At 40.3% G+C, this 12,307-nt stretch overlaps 1 protein-coding gene across 3 annotated transcripts in view; it reads left to right on the top strand.

Annotated features, from left to right (window-relative positions):
- Window positions 1-12,307, top strand: part of VEGFC (vascular endothelial growth factor C) — an 85,053-nt gene that overhangs the window by 45,834 nt on the left and 26,912 nt on the right. The gene's annotated exons all lie outside the window — the stretch shown is intronic.

Here is a 12,307-nt window from a genome sequence, read left to right as displayed (position 1 = left end):
CTTGGCCTTGTTGAACCTCATGAGGTTCACATGGGCCTACTTCCCCAGCCTGTCCGGATCCCTCTGGATGGCATCCCGTCCCTCAGGCACGTCAATCAAACCACTCAGCTTGGTGTCATCCACAGACCTGCTGAGGGTGCCCTCAGTCCCACTGTCCGTGTCATTGATGGAGATACTGAGCAGCACTGGATGCTGCCTGGAGAAGGCTGACCACTGCACTTGCCATAGCAGTTCATATGGGCCCCATATGACATCTCGGAGGCATCGTTACATTTTTTGTTGTTTTGGAGGGTCCTTCAGGTCAGAGGCGTGTTTTTTTGTGTTGTTTTATTGAGTATATTTTGTATTTTAAATAGTCAAAGGGTGTGTTTCAGCCCCCTGGAAAGGCGTTTGCGGAGCGCGGGGCAGCGTTGGGTGCTCAGGGAGGTGGCAGGAGGTCTTCGTCGGTGCCACCCAGCTGGGACACACTGGGGCTGAGCTCGGGGCAGTTTGTGTTTGCGCTGTGAGAAGCAGGCCCTCGAGTGAACCGTCTCGTCAGCTGCGTCTGGGTTTCCTCACGCATTCGGTTTGGATGGGGAAGAGCCCGACAGGCCCGAACTGACGGCACAAAAACACCCCGTGCCTTTGAGTCGCGCAGCTGGTCTGATAAAAAATGATAGCATGCACTTCGTCTAGATTGTAGTGTTTGCATAATGATGAAAAAATGCTTTGTGGACATATGTTGTGGCGTAAACTAAGGAAGGACTGCAGGCGACCTGATGTAAACATCTTAAAAAAAAAAAAAAAAATTGGAATTGAGAATTAATCATAGAAACATGCTGTGACAGGCAAAAATGTTCAGAGAAGTCAACAAAAGCTATTATGGGCATCGGTCAGATCATCTAAAAATCACCAGACAGCTTTAATAAGGAGCTGAAATGTAACCAAGAATTTAAGAAAAAGACTTCGGGGTAGGAAAAAGACTGTCTTTGTGTTTTAGCAGAATGACTAATACGGTAGTGAGGTCAATAGGTTTTGAAAGCAAATTAGCATGTTTGAAATGAAAAATATAGCAGCGGTGGGACAAACATTGGCTGCCAGGTAACTAATTTTCCAAGCCCAATAATGTTGACCATAGAAGAGCAAAAGAAAGTCAAGTGTAACAAAAGGAAAGTGAGTTTTAGGGCTTTGGGAGGGTGGAAAAGCTCGCCGTGATATTTAGGGCTAGTAAAACTACAGATACTACGAGCGGAGGGACTGAAACATGCGGCGCCCAGTGATGTATAGATGCAGTACTTAAGCTAGGAGGCCAAATCCTGTAATCCTCACGAAACAAAAATCCCATTGAAGTCAGTCGAAGATTTGGGGGCACAAGGAATGTATAACTGGGCAATTAGAGACAAACTCGCAGCCTGACCTTGACTGGGCCTTTGTGCCTGTGATTAGCTGTCCCCCTAGCATCTGGGCACAGGGGTTTAAAGGCACAGTCAGTTTTAATGACATCTGAGGAAAAAAATACAATTATGCCGTAGTTAAAGTTCGAATTGATCCAAATGGCAAACGTGAATAATTGCAGAGAGACCTATTAAAGCTACGCTTTTAAGATCTGAGTCATTTGGAACAGCAAAATTCTGCATTCTTTGTTCCTTTCCTTCTCAGGGAAAACAGGAATTTAATAGATACTGTTTGAGTTTTGTCCCTAATCATACAGGGTGACAGTTATGTGACTTTTCAGAAATGGGAGGGAGATTATTGTGTGGGATGTCAGAAAGAGCCTCCGGCTAAATTAATAAAAATATATAACAGCATCTGCCATACATGTTTATAAAGCTACATTAATAATTGCTCTCCAAATTGTTTTAAAACTATTTCAGTATGAAACAAAATGTTCTTAAAGTTCATTCATTTACATTTTTTTCTCTCGTTTGCCATCCTAGTTCAAACAAAATAGAAAATAAACAAAACACTTTCTTTTGAAACAAAATTTAATTCAGCAGACCAGAAATGTCATTCTCGCTGCCAGTTGCTCTAATGGGACATGTGTTCCCTGTGTCTGAATCTGCTTTGTTTGAAAAGAGCTGCTGTCTCAAAGCGTTGAGGAAATTGCAGTTCTCAGTAAAAGAAATGCTGGAAACGTGCGCAGGAACAGACAGAAATTGTTTCATGGTCTGGTCCTGTAAATGGTAACCTCCGTGACGACAATGGGCTCTTGGTATTAACCAGCGTATGCCCAAAATTCCAATTTCCAGGACTACGGTCCCGCAAAGATGTGGGTGTCCTTCAGGGTACGCGCAATAAGCGGCCGGGGGGAAAAAAGTCAAAGGAATCCTTCTACTGCATTGATTTTGTGTGCACGTGAATCCATCATGGTTTTATATGCAAATCGTTATAATTAATCTCTGCAGATTGACTTTGGGAAGTGCTTTCGTACGCTTGAAAAAGTGTTTCCTTAAGGGCTGCTGGTAGTTGTTGAGAATTTGAGATTTCTCTTCTGCGTAATTTCTCCTGCTTTGACACTTTCGTCTGCTAAAATCTCAAAAAGCCCTGGAAGCTCTTGTTTTTGAGGGAGGTGACTAATATGATAGGATCTGTTTTATTCAGAAAATCTAGAGCCCTTTACTTTGACTTAATTGTGTCTTCCTTTCGTATTAGGATGTAGCATCTCGAGATGCGTACCTTTGCTTCTGAAGAATAAAACCCGAGGGTGCTCTGAGCCCGGGTGTCAGGTTGCCCTATCCTGTACGAACCAACTTTTACTCCTTTATCTCTGTCCTCCCTCACCCCCGTTTTCCCCTCACAAACCTGATACCTGGATTTGTTCCCCTAAGGTTCTTCTGCTCAAGACTTTCTGACCAGTTGAATACAAAACGCAGCGATACAAACCCATTTATTTTCATAAAATAATTGTTTACTTCCAAGAGCAGATAAAAAGCTTAACATGAGAAAATATTTCAATATAACAGTAAGATTTATGCATGTGCTTATCTTAATTTTAAACATCTTCCTTACATCGTTCCACAGACTTTCAATAACTAGAACCTCTGTTCCTTTTTTTTTTTCTGCTCTCTGTATGCTCCCTTTTAATAGATATAATCCCTATAAATCCGTTTTCTTTTTCATTAGTTCCTGGGCCTGGGTAAGAATGTGGGCCACTCAGCAAGGTGGTATAGGACAAGTTTCAACTAATGGCACTATCGTGGGTTTCGAGATGCAATATTCTACCTTCTGTCAGAGATTATACATATTCCTGCGATCCAGAGGAATTCGATAGCTCAGGGCATGCTTTGTCAATCTGCTCTTGCAGAAAAACCTTCATTCTGCAGTCAAGCCTTCTTCAAAAAGTCTTCTGACAACGTAGTGTTCAGCATTGGATTACTCTGGGTCCTGTCGGTATAAATTAGGATCTACTTTCATGCTGCTGATGTTCCCTGACCCTTTTAAAGTAACGTTTCAGTACAATACGCTATTCAGAATAATTTAAGCCAAAAATAACGGGCAACATGCATTTCTCCTCATTTGGTTGCATGAAAGGGAGTTGTGGCCAAGTCTCAATCTAGCTCTTGGATTTGCCGTTCTCAAGGATTCTTTTGCCTTTCCCCATCCCTTGTGCTGACAAATCTCTTAATACCTCCCAGGTTTTTACACGGTACAATAATCAACTTTCTCCGTCAGTGATACACAGTGGTACTTCTCTTTTCGTCGTCAAAAACCCCTGTTGTTTTTTATTTGTTCCTCCCCGTGGTTCAGCAGGGATGTGACAGCTCCACAGAGCTCCTGATTTTATACCGTAGTTTGCATGCCACACCGTTCTCAAACAGTGGTGTGGTAAGTGTTTTCTCCTGGCTGCAAATAATTTGCTCTTAGTGGAACACTATGGCCTTGCGCGGGGGTGAAGGGGTTTTTTATTGTCTTTTGGTTTTAAAATGCTTTCAATGTAACGTTGTACTTAAAGGCTTGAAAATAAATCTTCCTCTCTTTGTACTCTTCTAATCCATTTGGAATTTTGGGATTAAGACTGGATAGTGCTTTTCTCTGTTGTCAGGCTATTTTTTCCTGCAGCATCAAAGGGCAAGGACAAAAATATTACAGGCTCAACGTCTAAACAGGTGGGTTTGTTCCTGTAGAGTTTAGGACGGAACAAATTTCAAGCCCAGATTATCAGGGTGCGCCCAAGTGGGCGGTGGGTGGCAGGTCCTTTGCATTGGGTGCTTCCCTCAGGCTAACGACATTCAGGTGATCTCCGTCTTTCACCTGCGTTAGCAAAGAACCTTCACATAAAATAGTTGGGTAATACTTTGACAACAAAAATAAAAGCTTCTTCTGGTCTTTGGTTTATTAATGAGATCTCACCATTTAATACCTTAGTTACCAAAGGCTGTGCGATGTGTTAGTCTGGCGTGTTACTTTGAGTCGCCAAATAGACTTCTTTTTAATGATTTGTGCAAAATGAACTTAAGAAACGTGATGCTAAATAAAATAATCAGATAACAATGTAACTGTAATGGCATGCATTTAGAAACTCTAAAATTTAATGAAATGCACAGGTTCCTAAGAGCCTTCATGTTTCCTTTTTCATTTATACAAAACTTCTTTGTAATAATTTAAAGATTTTGCAACTGGAATTGCTCTGTTATAACTTCTTCATTATTCTTAGCTGTTGGTTGAGTTTTAAGTAGTGTATTTTGTTTATAACTGGAATATTTGTTGAAACAGGCAATGTGACAAGGTAGGTGGTCTTCTAATTAATATTTCTGTACAGATCTGTAAACTGTGCAAGGCTTGTTTAACAATAGAGAAATCATGTCCCGTTAGATTCAGACATTTGTTTAGGAATAAAGTTCAACTTTTTCTTTGAAATCTAATTGATCTCGTTTCATGGCCTGTGAAATTATTTATTTTAAGAACTGTTGTAAAAGTGTAATTAACGCAAGAAATTTCTGTGACCTGGTGCTAAATATTTAGACCACGGATCAATGACATTTGCTCAGGGCTTCAAATAGCGATTTAAAAATTTGGTGAAAGGGAAAGTTACTTAGCAGCCAGGGAAATTATACAACAATGATAAGAGGTGACATGTTCTTGTAATCCTTCTGTCCTATAAACAGCCACATTGTTAAAAATTCAAGAATAAACATGAGACTTGAACTGAAAACTAAATACTCTTATCACAGGGAGAACACCCCATCTACTGCAGCCTACGTGTGCTGCGTAACTCAGAAATGTTCTTAAGAGCAATTTCTTATCGCAGCTCTTAATGAAACCTTTTTGTGTGTACTGTTGACCCCTAGAATAGAAAGCATTACATTAAAACTGTACCTACTGCCTTTTTGAAGCCCATCGCTTGATACGTGGCCAAAACTCTTAATTCTCACAGAGTGATTAGCGTCTAGGATGTCATCGCTCCAGCAGGATCTCAGAACAGGCTGGCATTCGGATTAAAATACAGGGGTTGTCCCTTACCTTTCCATTTGGTAAATCTCTACTCGATACTGAGAAGCTTTTTGAATTCTCACTGCCCGCGTTACGTTATATCTGCTGAAGCCACGACAGATAATTGCAGTGTCACCATGTTATTAAGAGTTTTCTCCAAAAACCGCCTCCATATTTGTTTCCTTGTACTGACAAAGCTAATGGCAGTTGCTAACAAAAGTAATGATAACACCAATGAAAGCTCAGCAAAGACTGAAAATAAACAATCTTCTTCTAAAGGCCTGGTAGTTTATTCTTGGGTACTGATTTTAATGAGATACGTCTAACTGGTGGAAGGAAATCAAATGTTGCAGGGTATTTTAAAAAAACAGCACCATTCAGACCGTTTAAAAAAAAATGCTTAACTGGCATTTTATCTTTTTCTTAGAGAGTAAGATCTTATAACCAGAATTTTCGTTGGAGTTCAATTTCTAATTGTTTAAGAAATATATCCAAGAAATTTCAGAACTGCGTGCTTTCGCTTTCACAGTGTTGCCCTTTATTTTTGCTTTACAAATGGTTTTTACTTCCAAATGGTTCCCTCTTTCTTCTGGTCGTGCACCCTGTCTCAGGGATCCCCGCCTTTGTCACCACTGGTCACTGTATGTCAGGATGATGAAGGAACTAATGCACAAATCTCAGCTGGTACAGATTGCACTGCCTGGTGTCTCCAAGATTTAATCAGATGTAAACCTTTCGGCAGCGATAATCCAAATCCTTATTGATTCCCAATCCATTTGTAGCGCTAGCTGGAAGCTTCAGCATGAGTCTTTGAATCAACTAAAGAATCCAGATGCAGCTGCAATTAAACAGCAAATGGTTATCCCACAAATTTCCATGACTGCTGTGCAGCCTTTGACCTTTGGTAGGCTCATCTAGTGCGAGCTCCTGAATAGTGAATCCAGGCTATTGATAAAGGGCTCGACTTCCATCATTTATTTTGCAATTATGACGTGCTGTATTCTTAGAGAGAGTCTGCAGGGTTTCGTGGCCATAAGTTGAAGACTACTGCTGTGGAGCAATGCAAACTTCAAAGAATGGGCTCAAGCGCATGAGAACAAAACCTTTTCTGTTACTGTAATCTGGCTGTGAAGTTGCTTCAGAAAGGGTCATAGATATTCAGGGTCTGGCTAAGGTGCGACCGAGCTCTTTCTCAGCCCCGCTTTCCGTCATAGTCAGCAACGGTGTTTATTGACACCTTTTCACAATTCTGTGCGCACATGTGAGGCACTGAAACAGGTTGCCCAAAGAAGTTGTGGCTGCCCCATCCCTGGAGGGGTTCAAGGCCAGGCTGGATGGGGCTTTGAGCAGCCTGGGCTGGTGGGAGGTGTCCCTGCCCAGGGCAGGGGGTGGAAACTAGATGGTCTTCAAGGTCCCTTCCAACCCAAACCATTCTGTGATTCTACGTATGCGTGTCTAGGTGATATGGATTTCTCTTACAGCACCATCTCTGATCGTGTCAGGTACCATGTCACCTACATCAATGTCTTAATTGCCCAGGCTCATAGATACCTGGGAGAACTGGGCACTGACAACACGCTTCTAAAGAAGCCAGGCAACAGAGCAGGGAGTTGCTCTAGAAACGGAGGAATGATTTTTCTCTCTCTCTCTCTCTCCCTGCCTCTCGGGGAAATCAGACTCTGGTCAAAAAAGGGTATTTTCATAAGTAATTCCCACTGAGTGTATGAAAGTGCTGGCATTTTATTAGGGAACGTTGAGAACCATTCAGGAATGCAGGTACTTGAGGAATAAGCACCAGCCAAGAAGTGTGTTTCAGACCCTCGGCAGCTGCTAAATGTTTGACTGAAGGACCAAAGATAAGTGCCTTTGTGCAAATTTATAATCTTAGATATGTTTTTCAGCATTTTCTAAGAATAGCTAAATAAGCTATTACCTGAAAAATGCTGATTTGCATAAAAATTGGATTTCCTTTTAAAATGGAAATTTTACACTCCCTACCTCAGCCTAAATACTCGTAGGCATACGCAGGAGAGCAATATTAAATACTGTAAGCCTAGGATGGTTTTCTAGCAGTTTATGCATCTTCCTCACTAAAAGCGTTCCAGACAAAAGAAAAAAATACGTTGCAAAATGCAGAAGTAAAACTTCCGTGGTCTTAAGCTTATCCTCAGAGCCAATGTAATTTTCTTCCTTTTTAACAAATTCTCTTTCAAATCGCTCCTCAAACTCAGGTTTTTTTTCCCCTTCCAGGTCCACTTTGTACATTCTTCCCCCCACCCACCATTTATTTGTTTTCTTTGCCTGGTATTTAAAACGCCAGAATGATTCGAGATCGCTTAAAGCATAATGTAGTTCAGACCGTTTTATTTATTTTATACTTTCATTCTTGTTTTATTTGCCTGACGTCCTTTGTAAGCTCTTTGGAACAGAGACTGATTCTAATCTCGGCTGTTCTCATGATGTTTTGATTCAGTACAAATTAACTGCAGTGGTCTTACTACTTATTTAAAGTAACGTGAAATGAAAAACTATGCCCGCTGTTACCATTTCACTTGTGTAAGGCACTGTTTTGTTGCAATATTTAATAGTAACTTAAAAGTTTATAACTGCGGAGAGTCATTCAGTTTTACTAGTGACAAACTAGTGCATATGAGATAAAAACGAGCGCTATTCTGGCAAGATTGTTTAGGTAGATGAAAAAGTTGAATTTATTAACTACGGCTAAGATATTTAATCAGGATAATTTCTTTTTTTACTGGCATCGGCTTTCAAAAAAAACTAGTGCTGGAATACATGAAAATTGCAATAAAATATTATGCAAGTGAAGTGTTTATACATCATTTTCTTTTGCAATATTTCCATTTGCTCGCACACAGTTTGTTTCCACATTAGAATTTAACTACTTGATTTTTAATACATTTCAGTCTGTCAATAAACACAGTATACAAACACGGCAGAATGGAAGAATTTATAGACAGCATTTTCCTATTAGGAATTGTCAACAAGATCCTTGAAAACGAAACGAGCTGACAACTATAATTGGAGCAGATGCGTAAAGTACCGTTATAGCGCATTGCGCCATCAATTATGTGTCAAGCATGCTGCCAAATATTAAGTGCTCTGACCTTTGTTATTAATAATAGAGGCAGGCACTGGGGACACGTGGAAGACAAATAGTGTAATGCATGGAAAATCTATTATAGATTTCATTTTGTTAATGGTATTTGGTGTCCTGCCTCTCCTCTTGCAAGCTATAAAACTGGACATAGCATGTAGTGGGAACCCACATTGTGAAAAACACACTTTGACAGAATAAAAGGTTCCTAAGTTAAATAAATAACAGGGAGAGAGAACTTGTCATCAAGCTTTACTACTTTATTTATATGTGTATTTGCCATCTCTCCTGTTCCTCAGGAAATAAGGCAGAAGCAGCGAACTGAAGCCAGCTTGTCTTGACTGTATTCTCCATTCGTTCCTGTATTTTAAGTTTTTATTTTGTTCAGTGTCATCTGTCCTCTTGTAGAGATGGGCTAGTCAAAGGTTTAGTCAACGTCTTTCTCCAAAGCATAGTTTCTAGCATTCTTCAGTGATCATACAGGACAGCATTGATAATACGTAAAATTGTCAAAAACAGTAGAATGGCCAAAGAAAGGACGGCAATAAATCCTTATGAAGTGAGTGGTGGTGTTTAAAAATAAATAAATAAATAAAAGAGCACAAAACCCAAGCCCTTAACTGGCTTAAAAAAGCAAAGAAAATAGAAAACATGAGAGAGAGAAACCTCCTTCCTCTTCAGGCAGCGATGGCGCTGATTCCCTGCTTCCTTCTCCGTGTAGAACACAGATCCCGGAATGCGTTTCCAGTAAAGCATTAAGCAGTCGGCCCAGGGTTCCATGTGGAGCGCGCTGCGACCCATTCATACAAAAATCAATGAACTGTTTACAATTATCAAAAAGCTTACTTTAGTCCTAAAAGTTGCAGAATTTCTCATATCAAAAGATTTTTAATGCCATATTACTTTCAGACAATAGATCAATTATGTTCTATTCTTTTCTTTTTTTTTCTTTTTTTTTTTCCAAATTTAAGATTACATTTGGGAATAACTAGCTTGGTGACAGTAATTGCATCTACAAACACTATTTCTTTCCAAACTTCTCTAATCTGGGCTTGCATTAGATTCATGAAAAATCAGAGCTCCTCTGATTTGTAGTACATTTCTGTTGATATCACTTTGTGTCTTGTCATAAATTCTAAATAAGTGCCGAATCTGGATTTCCATTGCAAAACCATTTTGAGGTTTTAATTATATTTTTTTTTTCAGTGTCCTACACTAAAAGCCAATGCACAATTAAGAAAAAACAAAGAATTTGGAATATTTGAAGATAGGGACCAAGCCAGTATGTTTTTGTGAAATTAACTAAAATTTGTACAAACCAAAAAATGTTGCCAGACAGCTATCGTATTAACAGAAGCAGTTCCTTTCCTCACTTAAAAATTTAGAAACTCTTTTTAACAGTCCTTAATGATCTGATGCTTTTACTGTCTGCTGGACGCACTTTTCTAATCAACCAGAAGCTAAGATTTAGTTTGATGTTCATGTCAACAGTAAAGTTTGACCGTTGTACGAAATTAAATCCCTCCACGAGCTCCTCACACCTGTGTTCCTTTAAACACTGACGCAGATGAGAGTAATTTGCTGGAGTTCAAAAATACCCGCCTCTCATAGCCTTACCGTGGATGTACCAGGAAGAATCATTGATTTCTGTATCAAGGTAATATTGGAAACATATTGAAAAATCAACATCTATTTTCTATTTTATTTTTTCTTCCCTAACTCTGGGCACTGCAGGTACTGTATTTGGCATACATGTATGGAATTCTTCCTCCTTTTCTTGCTAAATGAGAAGAGGGGAGGGAACAAAAGCTCTCTAGCGATCGAGTTGGTTTTCCACGGTGTATTTGTAAGTTTGAATTGAAGCAATCTTTACAAGCAAATGGCTTTATTAAACAAAGCAGAAAATAATTCGGATACAATAACGGTGATTCATTTCTTTTAAAAAAGTAATTTTATATATCTGCTCCAGAAATTGTTTTACTTTTGTTCGTATTAAGTGAGCACTTCATGTTGTAGGCGCATTCTCTATCCTTCACAGGGCATGCTGGCCCATGGAATATCCAGAAAGAAATGCATCTGAAAACAATACTTTATTAAATTTGATACAATACTTTATGAAAGCTACTCATTTATTCATGTTTTTACTTATATTCATAAATATTTATATACTTATACCAAATTTTCTGTCCAGCTGGAAAGACGCGACTTGATTTCCTGATCAAAGAGGATTTCATCAACACACATTATTTCTAACAAATATATCCTCTTTCCCTCTCCATACCCTGGCTTCTTACAAACGATGTAATTTTGAGTTTCGGTACTTATTTTTCTGATGATCTAGGCCTGTGCCTTGAATATCTGAAATAGCAACACCTAACATCTTGTCCACAGTGGGCTGCACAGGCTTTTAAGGGGTTCATCAAAGGTTGGTGAACCTTTGGTTGGATTCTCTTCTCTTGTCACCCCCATGATCTGCTGGGACCTTCCAGAATTGGCTAATGGGTGACTAAACGGAGCTTCCATTCCTGTGCCTTTTACGTAATGGACTGCCATCCAGCCTTGGGACAGGATCTACGCGCCGCCTCCATGCCGTGCCCTCCTGTACTAAGCATATTCTCGTCATGTGGTGGGCAATGAGTTGTTTGTTCCTCTTGGATTTTTGTCCGTGACCTGCTGATTGAGAACCTGTGTGGCGTCCTGCGAGGCGAGTGGGGCTGGTGGGGAGCCAGGTGCTCTGCATTGCCAACAAATTTGAAGGCAAGGTCCCGAGATACTGCTTGCTGGGTGGCTTGGGGCAGAGTAGGCCCATCCTACGGAGGCAAAGAAAGAGTTGAAGTCCCGAATGAGCATGTTTCTGAGACTGATAGCTTGGTAGTTGAAATCTCCCAGAACAAAGCAGTCCATCGTGACACTGCAGTTAGTTAGTGAGGCTTTAGTGAAAACATTTTTTTTTTTTTTTTTACTCCATAGCACTTGGCCGTATAGAATGACATTGAAATCTGTATTAGCTTTGGGTTCTGTAGTTGCAGAAATGAGGTCTGTGACTCTGTCTTACCACGGTGTTTCTCCTGGGTTTGGTACCTGGTGAGGATGCAAGAGCTTGTGCCGTTTTATGCCCTGCGAGTTGTTTGTGAGACAAGGAGCCGTCTTGGTTCAGGTCAGATAGTTCAGAACCAGCCGTTTTACTTGCGTAGTGTTCAAATTAACTTAATTGAAAGGATTCCTTTTTTTTTTAATAGTGGAGTTTGATACGAAACCTTAAATGTCAATTGCTATAGTTTCATATTTCTGGCTCTAGGCAGAGTTTCACGCTGTTACAGCCTGGTGTTTCTTGGCCCAGGGCAGCAGTTCTCTGGTGGAGCCTGCAGCCAGTCGCTAGGCTCTTTTTTACGAAGTGTACCTCTATATTTCATGTCTCATACTGCCATCTAAGGGCCACCTAGGCTGAGAAGGTGGCGAGAGGTTCTTCACTACTTTTCCTTCTCCTCACTGACCTGCCCTTTGGGAAGTCAGCGACTGATGGACGAGAGAGGGTGGGCAGGGAGTAACAGCGTTTCTTTGATGCAATCTGTTGTTTCATCTAAGAGGATAGAGGAATCCTCCAGATAAGTGAGAAATTAGAGGGTAAATCTGAGTCTTTTTCAGGGAAATGGAATTGCAGTGAGTTTGTGTAAAAGCCAGCAAATAAGAAAGTGCAAGTCCAGGCTTTGAGGCGACTCTTGAAACAAGAAGTTAAAGAGTGTGGTGCTTAGAGTCCCGAAGAGTTTCTCTTGAAACGCTTAG

This window comes from Rissa tridactyla, chromosome 5 (genome assembly GCF_028500815.1).
Source record: "Rissa tridactyla isolate bRisTri1 chromosome 5, bRisTri1.patW.cur.20221130, whole genome shotgun sequence".
In the NCBI taxonomy this organism is placed as follows: Eukaryota; Metazoa; Chordata; class Aves; order Charadriiformes; family Laridae; genus Rissa; species Rissa tridactyla.
The sequence above is the reverse complement of the archived record's forward strand: the minus strand, read 5'-3'. Positions and strand labels throughout refer to the sequence as shown.